The sequence below is a fragment of the Oncorhynchus kisutch genome, linkage group LG14 (genome assembly GCF_002021735.2).
Source record: "Oncorhynchus kisutch isolate 150728-3 linkage group LG14, Okis_V2, whole genome shotgun sequence".
Lineage (NCBI taxonomy): Eukaryota > Metazoa > Chordata > Actinopteri > Salmoniformes > Salmonidae > Oncorhynchus > Oncorhynchus kisutch.
Window position 1 is genome coordinate 80,155,566 of NC_034187.2, and position 18,678 is coordinate 80,174,243.

Here is an 18,678-nt window from a genome sequence, read left to right on the forward strand (position 1 = left end):
CTCTCTCTCTCTCCTAGTTAACAGGAAACACAGCAGGGTGTGAGTGGAGCAGTAGTGATAGGATACTGAGAAGTGTGCAGTCTAGGAGCCCATTTATAATTTTTTTTATCTCAAAGCATAACCTTCAATGTAATGAAATAGAGGAATAGTGGGGATATACAGAGAAAGAGAGGGCAGGGAAAGAGAGAGAGAGGGCAGGGAAAGAGAGAGAGAGAGGGCAGGGAAGAGAGAGGGGGCAGGGAAAGAGAGAGAGAGGGCAGGGAAAGAGAGAGAGAGAGGGCAGGGAAAGAGAGAGAGAGAGAGAGGGCAGGGAAAGAGAGAGAGAGGGCAGGGAAAGAGAGAGAGAGAGAGGGCAGGGAGAGAGAGAGAGAGAGGGCAGGGAAAGAGAGAGAGAGAGAGGGCAGGGAGAGAGAGAGAGAGAGAGGGCAGGGAAAGAGAGAGAGAGAGGGCAGGGAAAGAGAGAGAGAGAGGGCAGGGAAAGAGAGAGAGGGCAGGGAAAGAGAGAGAGAGGGCAGGGAAAGAGAGAGAGAGGGCAGGGAAAGAGAGAGAGAGGGCAGGGAAAGAGAGAGAGAGAGGGCAGGGAAAGAGAGAGAGAGGGCAGGGAAAGAGAGAGAGAGAGGGCAGGGAAAGAGAGAGAGAGAGGGCAGGGAAAGAGAGAGAGAGGGCAGGGAAAGAGAGAGAGAGAGGGCAGGGAAGAGAGAGAGAGAGGGCAGGGAAAGAGAGAGAGAGGGCAAAAGCTAGCTGTTCTCCAGCTACACCATGGTGCTACCTCACAGAGCAAAACAGTGTGTTTTAATCAATTATTTGGTGACGTGAATATATTTAGTATAGTTTTATCCTAAAATTATAACTTTTTAAATGTTTTACAATTTTAATTTTAATAACATTTGCTGAGGAGGATGGTCCCCCCTTCCTCCTCTGTGGAGCCTCCACTGTGTGAGAGGTTATAGCGGTAGGTTGGGTGGGGTACAAAAGAGAGAGTGAGTGATGAAGGGTGAGGGAGAGATGGAAAAGTTCAGAAAACAGAAAAGTGTCAGGCCGTATCTTATTTCCCTTATAATGCATTAGGCTACTTTTAAAATGATTTTACCCCCTTTTTTCTCCCCAATTTCGTGGTATCCAATTGGCAGTAGTTACTATCTTGTCTCATCGCTGCAACTCCCATACGGACTCGGGAGAGGCAAAGGTCGAGAGCCATGCGTCCTCCTAAACACAATCCAACCAAGCCGCATTGCTTCTTGATACAACATACATCCAACCCGGAAGCCAGCCGCACCAATGTGTTGGAGGAAACACCGTACACCTAGCGACCTGGTCAGCGTGCACTGTGCCCGGCCCACAGGAGTCGCTAGTGCGTGATGAGACAATGATATCCCTGCCGGCCAAACCCTCCCTAACCCAGACGACACTGGGCCAATTGTGCACTGCCCCATGGGCCTCCTGGTCACGGCCAGCTGCAGCTGGGCTCGAACCCAGAATCTCTGGTGGCACAGCTACATAGAGAGGGATGCTACATAAGGAGGAATGCTACATAAGTAGGGATGCTACATAGGGAGAGATGGGGATGCTACATAGGGAGAGATGGGGATGCTACATAGAGAGGGATGCTACATAAGGAGGAATGCTACATAGAGATGCTCCATAGGGAGAGATGGGGATGCTACATAGGGAGGGATGCTACATAAGTAGGGATGCTACATAGGGAGAGATGGGGATGCTACATAGAGAGGGATGCTACATAAGGAGGAATGCTACATAGAGATGCTCCATAGGGAGAGATGGGGATGCTACATAGGGAGGGATGCTACATAAGTAGGGATTCTACATAGTGGTCTAAAGCCCTACATAAAGCCCTGCGCCTCCCCGGAGACCACACTAGGCTACTTTTGACCACAGCCATATTCCTCTACTGTTGTACTTTTTGCCCTCCCTATGTAGCATCCCTCCCTATGTAGCATCCCTACCTATGTAGCATCACTCCCTATGTAGCATCCTTCCCTATGTAGCATCCCTACCTATGTAGCATCCCTACCTATGTAGCATCCCTCCCTATGTAGCATCCTTCCCTATGTAGCATCCCTACCTATGTAGCATCCCTACCTATGTAGCATCCCTCCCTATGTAGCATCCTTCCCTATGTAGCATCCCAACGTCCATTTTTTCAGTTTTTCTTTTGTTAAAAAAGTTTGAAATATCCAATAAATGTCGTTCCACTTCATGATTGTGTCCCACTTGTTGTTGATTCTTCACAAAAAAATACAGTTTTATATCTTTATGTTTGAAGCCTGAAATGTGGCAAAAGTTCGCAAAGTTCAAGGGGGCCGAATACTTTCGCAAGGCACTGTATATACAGGGTGGGTGCCGGTACAGAGTCAATGTACGGGGGCACCGGTTAGTTGAGGTAGTATGTACATGTAGGCAGAGTTAATTAAAGTGACTATGCATAGATGACAACAGAGAGTGGCAGTGGTGGTGGTGGGGGGGGGGGGGGGGGGGGGGGGGCAATGCAAATAGTCCAGGTAGACATTTGACTAGATGTTCAGCAGGCTTATGGCTTGGGGGTAGAAACTGTTAAGAAGCCTTTTGGACCTAGACTTGGCGCTTCAGTACTGCTTGATGTGCGGTAGCAGAGAGAACAGTCTATAACTAGGGTGGCTGGTGTCTTTGACAATTTTTAGGGCCTTCCTCTGACACCGCCTGGTATAGAGGTCCTGGATAGCAGGAAGCTTGGCCCCAGTGATGTACTGGGCCGTCAGCACTACCCTCTGTAGTGCCTTGCGGTCGGAGGCCGAGCAGTTGCCATACAAGGTAGTGATGCAACCAGTCAGGATGCTCTCGGTGGTGCAGCTTTAGAACCTTTTGAGGATATGAGGACCCATGCCAAATCTTTTCAGTCTCCTGAAGGGGAATAGGTTTGGTCGTGCCCTCTTCACGACTGTCTTAGTGTGCTTGGACTATGTTAGTTTGTTGGTGATGTGGACACCAAGGATTACTTCATATGTATTGCCCCTCGCTATATGTCTCGGAACAAAAATATCCTAGTAGGCCTAGAGTACACTAGGCCTATATAAGGAATAGGTTACACTGTCATGATGTCAGATGCAGCCTTTGATTCACCACCGTTATTTTCTCCTAATCTAGTGTTCCATTTATTGCTCTGTAATTTGATTTCAAAATAACTGATTTAACAGGCTCAGTGTGAACTGTAAGTGCAGCCTCTCATGCTTCACTGGCAAACATCCATAAAAAAAAATCTGAAGTTACTCAACACACTCACTCAGCAAAAACAAAACCAGCACAATTTCAACACTTTTTTTTGGTTTGGTTAAATGACAGAGTTATTTTTCAAACAAAGTGAGTGTGAGAAGCGCAGGAAGATTGTCTGTGGGCCTGTAGTCAAGCCCAGAGAAACCCTCACAGGCACTGAAACCAGGTAATTTGAGAGAGAGAGAGAGAGAGAGAGAGAGAGAGGATTCTGTAACTAGGCCAGAATGAAAGAGGGAAAGGATTCTGTAACTAGGCCAGATTGAGAGAGAGAGGATTCTGTAACTAGGCCAGAATGAGAGAGAGAGGATTCTGTAACTAGGCCAGAATGAGAGAGAGAGGATTCTGTAACTAGGCCAGAATGAGAGAGAAAGGATTGTGTAACTAGGCCAGGATGAGAGAGAGAAAGGATTCTGTAACTAGGCCAGAATGAGAGAGAAAGGATTCTGTAACTAGGCCAGAATGAGAGAGAGGATTCTGTAACTAGGCCAGAATGAGAGAGAGAAAGGATTCTGTAACTAGGCCAGAATGAGAGAGAAAGGATTCTGTAACTAGGCCAGACTGAAAGATGGAAAGGATTCTATAACTAGGCCAGAATGAGAGAGAGAAATGATTCTGTAACTAGGCCAGAATGAGAGAGAGAAAGGATTCTGTAACTAGGCCAGAATGAGAGAGAGAAAGGATTCTGTAACTAGGCCAGAATGATAGAAAGAAAGGATTATGTAACTAAGCCAGAATGAGAGAGAGAAAGGGTTCTGTAACTAGGCCAGAATGAGAGTGAGAGAGGATTCTGTAACTAGGCCAGAATGATAGAAAGAAAGAAAGGATTATGTAACTAAGCCAGAATGAGAGTGAGAGAGGATTCTGTAACTAGGCCAGAATGAGAGTGAGAGAGGATTCTGTAACTAGGCCAGAATGAGAGAGAGAAAGGATTCTGTAACTAGGCCAGAATGAGAGAGAGAGGATTCTGTAACTAGGCCAGAATGAGAGAGAGAGGATTCTGTAACTAGGCCAGAATGAGAGAGAAAGGATTGTGTAACTAGGCCAGGATGAGAGAGAGAAAGGATTCTGTAACTAGGCCAGAATGAGAGAGAGAAAGGATTCTGTAACTAGGCCAGAATGATAGAAAGAAAGGATTATGTAACTAAGCCAGAATGAGAGTGAGAGAGGATTCTGTAACTAGGCCAGAATGATAGAAAGAAAGGATTCTGTAACTAGGCCAGAATGAGAGAGAGAGAGAGAAAGGATTCTGTAACTAGGCCAGAATGAGAGAAAGGATTCTGTAACTAGGCCAGAATGAAAGAGAGAGGATTCTGTAACTAGGCCAGAATGAAAGAGAGAGGATTCTGTAACTAGGCCAGAAGGAGAGAGAGAAAGGATTCTGTAACTAGGCCAGAATGAGAGAGAGAAGGGATTCTGTAACTAGGCCAGGATGAGAGAGAGAAAGGATTCTGAACTAGGCCAGAATGAGAGAGAAAGGTTTCTGTAACTAGGCCAGAATGAGAGAGAGAAAGGATTCTGTGACTAAGCCAGAATGAGAGAGAGAGAGAGGATTCTGTAACTAGTCCAGACTGACGGAGGGAAACGATTCTATAACTAGGCCAGAATGAGAGAGAGAAAGGATTCTGTAACTAGGCCAGCATGAGAGAGAGAAAGGATTCTGTATACCAACCCAAACGTACTCCACATAGCTGTTGTTGTCCCTACTATGTTGTTCCTACTGTGTTGTTCCTACTGTGAATTCCCTGCTGGGAGCTGTTTATCTGTAGGAGATGGCGCCGGAAATGGTGTGTTTGGATGTGTGTGAGTGTGATGATTGAGGGTAGTGTGTGTGTCTGCCATGCGTTTTCAGTCCAGAGTAAAAGTTTTCTTTGTGAAAAATCGCTCCATGTCCATTAGATAGGACATTTAGGTGGGAAAAGCCTGAGTTGGAATTGAACCACTAAACCTCTTTGAGGTAGAAAGATAGTTACCGCCTGTAGATCAGAGGTGGCCAACCCTCCTTCTTGAGAGATGCTGGGTGTGCTGGGTATTGTTCCACCCCTGCTTTACCATGGTCCTACTAATCAGCTGCTCATCAGGACCTTGATTATTAGCTGAATCAGGTATGTTATTGTCAGTGGTAGAAAAAAAAGTGCCCAATTGTCATACTTGAGTAAAAGTAAAGATACCTTAATAGAAAATGACTCAAGGAAAAGTGAAAGTCACCCAGTAAAATACTACTTGAGTAAAACTCTAAAAGTATTTGGTTTTAAATATACTTAAGTATCAAAAGTAAAAGTAGAAATCATTTCAAATTCCTCATATCAAGAATTTTCTTGTTTCTAAAATGAACGGATAGCCAGAGGCACACTCCCAACACTCAGACAATATTTACAAAAGATGCATTTGTGTTTCGTGAGTCTGCCAGTTCACAGGCAGTAGGGATTTTTATTGTTTACATTTTTTTAAATTGTACCTTTATTTAACTAGGCAAGTCAGTTAAGAACACATAAAAAAAAAATTGTCAGCTCAGGGATGTGAACTTGACCCCTTCCGGTTACTAGTCCAACGCTCTAACCACTAGGCCCCAAGAGGATGACCACATGCTCTCTTGATAAGTGTGTGAATTATTCAAAATGTTATGAGTACTTTGGTTTGTCAGGGAAAATGTATGTTGTAAAAAGTACAATATTTTCTTTCGGAATGTAGTGAAGTAAAAGTAAAAGTTGTCAAAAATATAAATAGTAAAGTAAATTACAGATACCCCCCAAAAAACCTGCTTAATTAATACTTTAAATAATTTGACTTAAGTCATTTACACCACTGATTACAGTATGGCTGAAGCAAAAGCCTGCACACCCAGTAGCTTTCCTGCAGGAGGGTTGACTTCCACCCCTGTAGAGGGGATGAGTGTACAAGCATGGCATTATCTCCAAAACACTATTTTGATACAGTGTCGCTTCTTTTTTAATAATCTATGCAAATCTAAGTTTAGTAAAGGGTTTCACCCATGAGAAAGAGAGAAAAAAACAGAGAGAGCGAGAGAGAGAGAGAGGGAGAAAAAAACTGAGAGAGAGAGAGAGAGAGAGAGAGAGAGAGAGAGAGAGAGAAAAAACTGAGAGAGAGAGAGAGGGAGAAAAAAACAGAGAGAGAGAAAAAAACAGAGAGAGAGAGAGAGAGAGAGAGAGAGAGAGAAAAAAAACTGAGAGAGAGAGAGTGAGAGAGAGAGAGAAAAAACTGAGAGAGAGAGAGAGTGAGAAAAAAAACTGAGAGAGAGAGAGTGAGAGAGAGAGAGAGAAAAAACTGAGAGAGAGAGAGAGAGGGAGAGAGAGAAAAAAAACTGAGAGAGAGAGAGTGAGAGAGAGTGAGAAAAAAAACTGAGAGAGAGAGAGTGAGAGTGTTAATATATCTTGTTAGGGTAGAGCAGATGGGAACTATAGCTGCTGTTAAATTTACTCTGTCATAAACAGGACTTATTTAAACTGACAGCACTTCTGAGAACCACAACACTCACACCAGACACACACAGTTTCACACAGATGTACACACTCTCTCAAGCCAGACACCCAGGCCTGTATCAGGGAGATGTAACCATTCTCAACCATTCTCGTTGTGTCTGTGGGCTAGCATATTCTGGTCTGTGTATGTTGCTTACAAGCCCATCAGACAGTCATCTCTCACTTTTTTTCGTCAGTTCTCAACCTGTTGGTTAGTCTGGTCACCAGCCTTCGTTGTGTTTTGGACACTGGTCACCAGCCTTCGTTGTGTTTTGGACACTGGTCACCAGCCTTCGTTGTGTTTTGGACACTGGTCACCAACCTTCGTTGTGTTTTGGACACTGGTCACCAGCCATCGCTGTGTTTTGGACACTGATCACCAGCCTTCATTATCTTTTGGACACTGGTGACCAGCCTTCGTTGTGTTTTGGACACTGGTGACCAGCCATCGCTGTGTTTTGGACACTGATCACCAGCCATCGCTGTGTTTCGGACACTGGTCCCCAACCTTCGCTGCATTCAGAATGACTGCCAGGGTTGGAAAGAAAAATAAATGAGACGATCTTAACCATCTGAACTGGAACAACCATTTCAGTAGCGGTGCAACAAGTCCAACTAACAGATTTGATTAGTTTAGAAAATGTATGTTATTTATCTTTGTGTAGCATAGAACAAAAATGATTGATTAATTAATCAATGTACAGGAATTTGTCCAATAGAAACTGTTGTTTGCAACTGTTGGACTAATGATTACACCCTAGATGCAAGGCTGTATCGAATGCTTCACTGTCTGTCACAATCTTTCTCTCCACCTGTGTGCACCTACATTGTAAACTTTCATTCATAGGCTAGGTTGTAGCAACCTCATGATGGGTATATGGAAAATGTTAGTATCATGTAGTACCCTAAAACCTATTGATGTTACATTGAACTGGGTGAATGGAATATGAATTACAGTCATCCAATATGCTGTAATAGAAATAAGGCCATGCTCATGAAAAAAAATTGATGTCCTTCCTCATCTTAAAAGGGCACCGACCTCCACTAGTCAGTTCTGTGTGTAAGTTGACTATGCAAACAATTTGGAATTTCATATGTTACGCCCCTGAAAACAGGGGAGAAATAATCACGAGAGTGATACGGTGTTGTTTTCTCAATTCAACTTTTAGTTCAATGAGAAAAGACCGCGATTTCCCCCTGGAATATGGGTGGAGACCAGAGCAATCGATCTCCGGCTCATAGATTAAGAGCATTTCGTAGATCACAGATTAACACTTTTAGGCACCACAAAATAAAGTAATCAATATAACGTTTACACATTACTCACAATTCATACCCTTTGTACGATTGACGGATTTGAACTTTAACACAATTATAAATGTTTTAAATCTCTATCAACTGATACTGAATGCATCTTTTTAACCTTAGTTGTTTTAAGATCCTCACATACTATGAACTTACTAATACTTTTTAATGTATAACAGGCTATGAATATTTCCTTTAACCTGTCACACAAACACATGAATGTTTCTTGTAAAAACAAGAAGTGACGCAGTCAGTCTTTCCTCATCTCTTAGCCAAGAGAGACTGACATGCCTAGTATTAATATTAGTCCTCTGATTACATTTAAGAAAAAGATGTGCCGCTCTGTTCGGGGGCCAGCTGCAGCTTAACTAGGTCTTTCTTTGCAGTACTTGAACATATGTGACTCGTTTCAGGAAACTAGGTGTATGTTGCGAGTCACTACTTCACAGGAAAGGCATTTGAATGTAAACATAATTTTTAAAAATCAAAATGCGTTTTTATTGACAGAAATGCCTTGTGGAAAATGTGAACTTTCATGTACCTTAATAACAAAACTTGTACGCCATCTGTAAATATGAATACAAGTGTTAAATTATGAGCCTAGTTGATTTAGCCGCGGAAAAAGACAGGAACCCTCCCGCTAGCCATAATTGACTGAGATAATGGAAGGCCTGGACATGCTGAGAGCTGATTTCGGATTGGTCTGCCATGTAACACGCTTCTGTCTATAATACAAATTTACAAAATAGCTTTAAAGATACCATACTTTAGACAAGTTAAACACACCAGGCAGAAGGCTACAAAGGTTAAAGGGCAATCTATAGTACAGGGACAGAGCAAACACCTCACCATTGTTCCTGTAAACAGTCGAGGGATAAGGATGGAGAAATGCAACCACTCACAGACAGTCATGGCCACAGACCGACCATCCACTGGACCAAAAATAAAAGGTTTACAATGCTTTAAAATACATTTTAAAAATGATTATTCATGTAGACGTGGACAAAATGTGAAAATAAAAATAACTGGGAGACACTTCAGTCTCTGCCCGGGCAAGATGAACAAGGCATCCGCGGGTCACAATCAATAAGCACATGGATCTTAATGCCCCCCCCCCCCCCCCAGCAAAAACACAGAGAAAAGTTCCTCCAACCCACAAGGGGGTCAAATACAGACTTATTTTTGTTTTAATTGGAATGACATCAGAGGATGGACTGTTTAAAGTAAGACCGGAATGGAGCCCAAGCCTCATTAAACAGTTTGGAGTTCCCACGTGAATTGAATTGAATTTTTTCTAGTTTCAGAGAGCACAACACATCTCTCACCCAATATTTATAAGATGGGGGAGTTGCCATCTTCCAATTCTGTAGTATTAGCCGTCTAGCTAAAAGAGTTGTATAAGCAACAGTGTCCGACTGGATTCTTGACAGGGGGGTACCCATGGGCAGTACTCCAAAAAGGGCTGTAAGGGGAGACGGATCTAGAACAGTGTCATATATATATTAGAGAAACATTTAAATATTAATTCCCAGAAACCTGACCGTTTATTACAGCCCCAAAACATATGCAACCGTGTGGCTGGTTCCGTTTAACATCGGACACAGGTAGGATCAAAATCAGAGAATATTCTTCCAAGTTTGGCCCCCGACCAATACGGATATGGTGAACCACCTTGAATTGAATGAGGCTGTGTCTAGTGCTAAAAGAGGACGAGTGCACCCTGTGCAGCACAGATTCCCAGGCGTCTTCCCCAAGTTCCTCCCCCAAATCCTTTTCCCATCGAGTCTTTAAAGGCACCAAAGAAGGGTTCTGTACGTCATGAATGATAGCATATACATCTGAAATTGCGCCCCTAGGAAGCTTGTTCAACTCCAAAGATGCTCTCTATAGCTGTATTCGCAGGCCTATGGGGAATGGCGCTATGGCGCTTAATATTGAAAAATAAATGCCTATTTCTCACAAAGCCAGTCTGGTCAGAGTGTATTACTTGGTGCAGCGAGCCTTCCATACGGATGGCTAAAAGCTTGGCTAGGATTTTGTAATCACAGTTTAAAAGCGAGATTGGGCGATAGGATCCACATTCCAGGGGGTCTTTGTTTTTCTTTAATAGTAATGAAATTGAAGCCTGATAAAGACTAGGCGGTAGCTTTGAGGTATTAAGGCACTCTGCAAATAGTCGAGACAAGAATGGGCAAAGCAGACCAGAAAACGTCCTGTAAAATTCGGTTGGAAAACCGTCCGGACCCGGTGATTTACCACTTTTCATTGCGGACACTGCTGTTGCAATCTCCTCAGGTGTAAATTCTTCTTCTAGACAGTCATGGGAGTCTGTATCAATTGAAGGCATATTCAAGCCATTAAAGAAGGAATCAATCAACAAAGGGTCTTGAGGGGATTCAGAGGTGTATAACGCAGAGTAAAATTGTTTGAATTGCTCATTGATCTCTTTATGTATAACTGTGGTGGCACCAGACGGGGTCCTTATTTGTGATATTAAAGGTGAGGCCTCAGATTTACGGATCTGATGCGCAAGGAGTTTACTGGCCTTGTCGCCTTGTTCATAGACTTTGTATCGAGCTCGCAAGAGTAACTGTTCAGCTTGCCTGGTAGAAAGCTCAACAAATTCAGATTGGAGTAGTTGGCGCTCTTTATGCAGATCAGAGGAAGGATCTGTAGCATACTTCTCATCCAATGTGGCTATGGACTCGCTCAGGTCCCGAAGTCGCTGAGAGCCAACTCTGTTTTGGTTGTCTGTATAAGAAATCATTTGGCCACGTAGGTATGCTTTGAGAGACTCCCATATGGTAGAGCAGGACATACCTGGTGTTGAATTAGTTTCTAGGAATAAGGTGATTTCAGAAGAAATTAAATTGACAAACTCCTTATCTGAGAGTAAAATGGGGTTGAGACGCCATTGATAACACATGGGAGGTCGCTGGGGAAACTCTAGTTCAAGCACGAATGGTGAATGGTCAGAGATAACAATACTCTCGTAAGTACACTGCCGAAGGTTAGGCAGAAGTTTTTTGTCCAAAAAGAAGTAATCAATCCGGGAGTATGTTTGATGAACATGAGAATAAAAGGAATACGGTCTATCTGTAGGATGTAGGAAACGCCAGGCCTCAAACATAGCATATTTCTGAAGAAAATATTGAATAAGTAGGGCACATTTAGATGGGCCTGTAGTTGTTTGTGAGGACTTGTCAAGAACTGGGGACATTTTACAGTTGAAATCCCCTCCTAAAATCAACAAATGAGAATCTAAATTGGGTATAGCAGATAAAAAGGAAGAAATGAAACTTGTGTCATCCCAATTGGGAGCATAAACACTAGCCAAAACAAGAGGGGTAGAAAACAGTTCACCGGTTACTATGACGTATCGTCCCTTAGGATCAGCAATAACCTCAGAAGCTACAAAGGGAGTAGCTTCATCAACCAAAATGGCAGCACCTCTTGATTTACTATGAAAGTTAGAGTGGAACACTTGACCAACCCAGTCCCTACACATCCTAAAATGCTCACCAGTCCTCAAGTGAGTCTCTTGTAGAAATGCAATATTTGCATTCAAACCCTTTAAGTGTGTCAACACCCTCTTACGCTTCACCGGGTGTTCCATGAAATGTACTTGATGTCATTATTTCGGCCCCTCTGGGCATTCCCGTTATTCAACCCTGTCATTAGAGCATAGAATGGAAAAGCAATGAGTGCCCAAAACCCCCAGAATAACTTGTCTCAGAGTAATAATGTACGGTGGTACATAATACAATTAAATAAAAATGACTGAATGCTTGTAAGGCACGCCCACTAGATGATCAAAACATTAGATCACATCAAATAAGCCTGAATGGGTTCGCCAACTATGCAAGACTAGCCTGTTATATCTAAACATAATTGTACCACAGGTGGGTTACTTACGATCCACAGTTCGCAAGCAACAGTTGCTGAACTGTGAGCAAGTTCAAGACTTCTTGATGTGACGTTGATTGTGAGCCATAGCCTCATCCGGAGACTCAAATGTGTAGTCTTTACCCTCATGAGATAGCCATAAACGGGCCGGGAATCGCAGTCCATACTTCACACCTGGATGGTCCCGAAGTACTCGTTTGGCCTGTCCGAAAGCTGCGCGCTGCCTGGAAACAGTGGTGGAGTAGTCCTGGTAGATGGAGAAGCTCTGTCCTTGAAAGCTCAGAGTGGTATTGCGGGCTCGTCGGAGGATCTCCATCTTCTCATGAAAAAAGTGCACTTGAAGAATTATGTCACGGGGCCTCTCCCCATCCCGGGGCTTTGGGCGCAGCGACCGGTGGGCACGATCAATCAGGGGCTTTTCATCTAAGGCAAGAACATCCTTTAGCAGCCCTGAAACGAAATTCGTGGCGCGATGCATTTCCGTTGACTCTGGGACCGATACAAATCAAATCAAATCAAATGTTATTTGTCACATACACATGGTTAGCAGATGTTAATGCGAGTGTAGCGAAATGCTTGTGCTTCTAGTTCCGACAATGCAGTAATAACCAACAAGTAATCTAGCTAACAATTCCAAAACTACTACCTTATAGACACAAGTGTAAGGGGATAAAGAATATGTACATAAAGATATATGAATGAGTGATGGTACAGAGCGGCATAGGCAAGATACAGTAGATGGTATTGAGTGCAGAATATACATATGAGATGAGTATGTAAACAAAGTGGCATAGTTAAAGTGGCTAGTGATACATGTATTACATAAAGATGCAGTAGATGATATAGAGTACAGTATATACATATACATATGAGATGAATAATGTAGGGTATGTAAACATTATATTAGGCAGCATTGTTTAAAGTGGCTAGTGATATATTTTACATAATTTCTCATCAATTCCCATTATTAAAGTGGCTGGAGTTGAGTCAGTGTGTTGGCAGCAGCTACTCAATGTTAGTGGTGGCTGTTTAACAGTCTGATGGCCTTGAGATAGAAGCTGTTTTTCAGTCTCTCGGTCCCAGCTTTGATGCACCTGTACTGACCTCGCCTTCTGGATGATAGCGGGGTGAACAGGCAGTGGCTCGGGTGGTTGTTTTCCTTGATGATCTTTATGGCCTTCCTGTGACATAGGGTGGTGTAGGTGTCCTGGAGGGCAGGTAGTTTGCCCCCGGTGATGCGTTGTGCAGACCTCACTACCCTCTGGAGAGCCTTACGGTTGTGGGCGGAGCAGTTGCCGTACCAGGCGGTGATACAGCCCGACAGGATGCTCTCGATTGTGCATCTGTAGAAGTTTGTGAGTGCTTTTGGTGACAAGCCGAATTTCTTCAGCCTCCTGAGGTTGAAGAGGCGCTGCTGCGCCTTCTTCACGATGCTGTCTGTGTGGGTGGACCAATTCAGTTTGTCTGTGATGTGTACGCCGAGGAACTTAAAACTTACTACCCTCTCCACTACTGTTCCATCAATGTGGATAGGGGGGTGTTCCCTCTGCTGTTTCCTGAAGTCCACAATCATCTCCTTAGTTTTGTTGACGTTGAGTGTGAGATTATTTTCCTGACACCACACTCCGAGGGCCCTCACCTCCTCCCTGTAGGCCGTCTCGTCGTTGTTGGTAATCAAGCCTACCACTGTTGTGTCGTCCGCAAACTTGATGATTGAGTTGGAGGCGTGCGTGGCCACGCAGTCGTGGGTGAACAGGGAGTACAGGAGAGGGCTCAGAACGCACCCTTGTGGGGCACCAGTGTTGAGGATCAGCGGGGTGGAAATGTTGTTGCCTACCCTCACCACCTGGCGGCCCAAGTCTCAGATTATTGCGGCGAGAGAATCCCTCTAAACTCACACAGCTCTCCTTCACCTTTTTCAAATCCGCAGCTAGGCGTTTCACGTCAGCCTCCAGGGATGTAGTTAAGTCGGAGACATTAGTAGCGGAGGTCTCCAGTGCTGCGATCGTTGTAGTGTGTGACGCAGCTGTTGTTTTGAGTGATGTGATTGCTGGCACAGTCTCGTTCCGCAGGATGGTTAAATCTGCTTTTAAAGTATCAGAAACCTCCTGTATTCGGGCCTCAATCATAGCAACCACCTCTGTTTTCTTTTCAACTATCTCAGAGCGTAGTAGTTTGATGGCCTCGAGAATGTTCATTTCAGCGCCGCCAGGCCAAGCCGCACCCCCGGGTAAAGTGTGAGTCCCCGGGCCCTCAGACTCAGGAGAGGGTCGGTGATGAGAGTGAGTCTTGTAGGCCGGGTTTTCTCAAAGTCATGCTTTTGGCCTTCTGTTTCGTTGACATGCTGACATTCGGAAGCAAAGTAGTCTTGGTTTTTACGGAAAGGGATCACCAAACTAATATTTGAAAAATAAATACGGTTCTGCTGCAAAATTCACATAAACTTTAAGAATACCACGGGAGCAAACGGAAAACACGTCAGTCGCACATGGCATCACTCCAATCCTCCCCCATAAAGACAATGACAAGTTTGATGTCGTACGACAATAGAATGTTCATGTCGATAGACGTAGTAGAAACCAGCCTTTAGTCTTGACATCTTTGGTTGTTTAGTAAACTAGCGTACTCCCTCTGTTTAGCACATGGCCTCACATGTGAATCCTTAAAGAGATGGGTGGGGCTTAAGAGGGTGTGAAGGATGCTAAATGGGTGTAGACAAAGAGGAGCTCTCCAGTAGGTGTACCAAAATATTCAACTGCCATTTTCTCAAACGTGAGGTTACAAGTTTATCAACATTCAAAGCAGAATTACTTACCCATTGTTCCTCAACTGTAGTGTATGATATATACCATGTTGTAGCTGATATACCATTTCAAATTTAGCTACATAAAGAGCATCTCTGACAGGCCTCTTGTCACATCCTGACCGTAGTTCCTTTTTTATGTCTCTATTTTAGTTTGGTCAGGGCGTGAGTTGGGGTGGGTATTCTATGTTTGTTCTGTGTGTAATGGTTCTATGTGTTTGGCCTGGTATGGTTCCCAATCAGAGGCAGCTGTCAATCGTTGTCTCTGATTGAGAACCATACTTAGGTAGCCTGTTCCCACCTGGTGTTTGTGGGTTGTTTTCTGTGTCTTCACCATACAGAACTGTTTCGATTTTCATTTCTTGTCCTCACGTTGTTATTTTGTATTTTTTGTGTTCAGTTGTAATAAATTTTACATGGACACGTACCACGCTGCATTTTGGTCCGATCTTGACTACTCTTCCTCAGACGAAGAGGAGAATCGTTACACCTCTCCACATCCTTACAACCATTATCTGTATGTTTTGACCATGCCAGTTTACAATCTAAGGTAACACCAAGTAATTTATTGTCCTCAACTTGTTCAACAGTCACACCATTCATTACCAGATTCAGCTCAGGTCTAGAACTTAGGGAATGATTTGTACCAAATACAATGCTCTTAGTTTTAAAGATGTTCAGGATAAGTTTATTAATGGCCAACCATTCCAAAACAGACTGCAACTCTTTGTTAAGGGTTTCAATGACTTCATTACCTGTGGCTGCAGATGCATATATGGTTGAATCGTCAGCATACATGGGACACCTGCTTTGTTAAATGCCAGTGACAGATCATAGGTAAAAATAGAAAAGACTAGACAGCTGCCCTGAGGTGCACCACACTGTACATGTTTGACATCAGAGAAGCTTCCATTAAAGAATATCTACATAGGAATATCTACATAGGCGTACAGAGGCCAATTATAAGCAATCATCACTCCTGTGTTCCAATGGCACGTTGTGTTAGCTAATCCAAGTTTATCATTTGAAAAGGCTAATTGATCATTAGAAAACCCTTTTGCAATTATGTTAGCATAGCTGAAAACTGTTGTGCTGATTTAAAGAAGCAATACAACTGTCCTTCTTTAGACTAGCTGAGTATCTGGAGCACCAGCATTACAGGCTCAACATGGCCAGAAACAAAGCACTTTCTTCTGAAACTCGTCAGTTTATTCTTGTTCTGAGAAATGAAGGCTATTTCATGCAAGAAATTGCCAAGAAACTGAAGATGTCGTACAACGCTGTACTACTCCCTTCACAGAACAGTGCAAACTGGTTCTAACCAGAATAGAAAGAGGAGTGGGGGCACTGGTGCACAACTGAGCAAGAGGACAAGTACATTAGAGTGTCTAGTTTGAGAAACAGACGCCTCACAAGTCCTCAACTGGCAGCTTCATAGTACACACAAAACACCAGTCTCAATGTCAACAGTGAAGAGGCGACTCCGGGATGCTGGCCTTCTAGGCAGAGTTGCAAAGAAAAAGCCATATCTCAGACTAGCCAATAAAAATAAAATATTAAGATGGGCAAAATAACACAGACACTGGACAGAGGAAGACTGGAAGAAAGTGTTATGGACAGACAAATTCAAGTTTGAGGTGTTCGGATCACAAAGAAGAACATTCGTGAGACGCAGAAAAAATGAAAAGATGGAAGAGTGACGTCATCTGCCAAGCACGGTGGAGGCAATGTGTCTGGGTGTGATGGTCTGGAGGTGATGGTCTGGGGGTGATGGTCTGGGGGTGATGGTCTGGAGGTGATGGTCTGGAGGTGATGGTCTGGAGGTGATGGTCTGGGGGTGCTTTGGAGGTGGTAAAGTGGGAGATTTATACAGGGTAAAAGGGATCTTGAAGAAGGAAGGTTATCACTCCATTTTGCAACGCCATGCAATACCCTGTGGATGGAGCTTAATTGGAGCCAATTTCCTCCTACAACAAGACAATGACCCATAGCACAGCTCCAAACTATGCAAAAACTATTTAGGGAAGAAGCAGTCAGCTGGTATTCTGTCTATAATGGAGTGGCCAGCACAGTCACCGGATCTCAACCCTATTGAGCTGTTGTGGGAGCAGCTTGACGGTATGGGACGTAAGAAGTGTCCATCAAGCCAATCCAATTTGTGGAAGGTGCTTCAGGAAGCATGGGGTTAAATCTCTTCCGATTACCTCAACAAATTGACAACTAGACTGCCCAAGGGTCTGCATGGCAACTAGACTGCCCAAGGGTCTGCATGGCAACTAGACTGCCCAAGGGTCTGCATGGCAACTAGACTGCCCAAGGGTCTGCAAGGCAACTAGAATGTCCAAGGGTCTGCATGGCAACTAGACTGCCCAAGGGTCTGCATGGCAACTAGACTGCCCAAGGGTCTGCATGGCAGCTAGAATGTCCAAGGGTCTGCATGGCAACTAGAATGTCCAAGGGTCTGCATGGCAACTAGACTGCCCAAGGGTCTGCATGGCAACTAGAATGTCCAAGGGTCTGCATGGCAACTAGAATGTCCAAGGGTCTGCAAGGCAACTAGAATGTCCAAGGGTCTGCATGGCAACTAGACTGCCCAAGGGTCTGCATGGCAACTAGAATGTCCAAGGGTCTGCATGGCAACTAGACTGCCCAAGGGTCTGCATGGCAACTAGACTGCCCAAGGGTCTGCATGGCAACTAGAATGTCCAAGGGTCTGCATGGCAACTAGACTGCCCAAGGGTCTGCATGGCAACTAGACTGCCCAAGGGTCTGCATGGCAACTAGAATGTCCAAGGGTCTGCAAGGCAACTAGAATGCCCAAGGGTCTGCATGGCAACTAGACTGCCCAAGGGTCTGCAAGGCAACTAGACTGCCCAAGGGTCTGCATGGCAACTAGACTGCCCAAGGGTCTGCAAGGCAACTAGACTGCCCAAGGGTCTGCATGGCAACTAGACTGCCCAAGGGTCTGCATGGCAACTAGAATGTCCAGGGTCTGCAAGGCAACTAGACTGCCCAAGGGTCTGCAAGGCTGTAGTTGCTGCAAATGGAGGATTCTTTGATGAAAGCAAAGTTTGAAGGACACAATTATTATTTAAATAAAATATCCTTATTTTGAACCTTGTCAACGTCTTGACTTTATTTCCTAGTCATTTCATGTATGTTTTCATGGAAAACAAGGACATTTCTAAGTGACCCCAAACTTTTGAATGGTAGTGTACGTTTTCTCAACAACAGATTAGGGTCAGTAATATCAAAGGCTGCACTGAAATCTTAAAGTACAGCTCCCACAATATTCTTATTATTATCAATTTCTTTCAACCAATCATCAGTCATTCGTGTTAGTGCAGTACATGTTGAGTGCCCTTCTCTATAAGGATGTTAAAAGTCTATTGTTAACAGAGAAATAGCATTGTATTTGGTCAAACACCATTTCTTCCCAACAGTTTGCTAGCAGCCAGCTGATAGGTCTGCTGTTAGAACCAGTAAAGGTCGCGTTACCACTCTTGGGTAGCGGACTTTAACTTCCCTCCAGGACTGAGGACAAAGACTTTCCTCTAGGCTCAGATTAAAGATATGACAGATAGGAGTGGCTATAGAGTCAGCTACCATCCTCAGTAGCTTTCCATCTAAGTTGTCAATGCCAGGAGGTTTGTCATTACTGACCGATAACAATTACTTTTCACCCCTCCCACACTAACTTTACAAAATTCGAACATACAAGGCTTTTTTTTTCATCATATTTTTTTATGCTTGATTACAATATTTGTTGCCCACTTTGCCAATTAAGTTATTAAAATAAGTCATTAAAATTATTGGCAACGTCAAATGGTTTTGAGATAAATAAGCCATCTGATTTGAATTTGAGTTGAATTTGTCGTTCTGCCCATAATTTAATGTAAAGTACTCCAAAGTACTCCAAAA

General features: G+C 43.8%; 1 protein-coding gene across 5 annotated transcripts in view; it reads left to right on the plus strand.

Annotated features, from left to right (window-relative positions):
- The window catches only part of LOC109881185 (proto-oncogene tyrosine-protein kinase Yrk-like), a 49,625-nt gene that overhangs the window by 812 nt on the left and 30,135 nt on the right, over positions 1 to 18,678 (plus strand). The window lies entirely within an intron of this gene.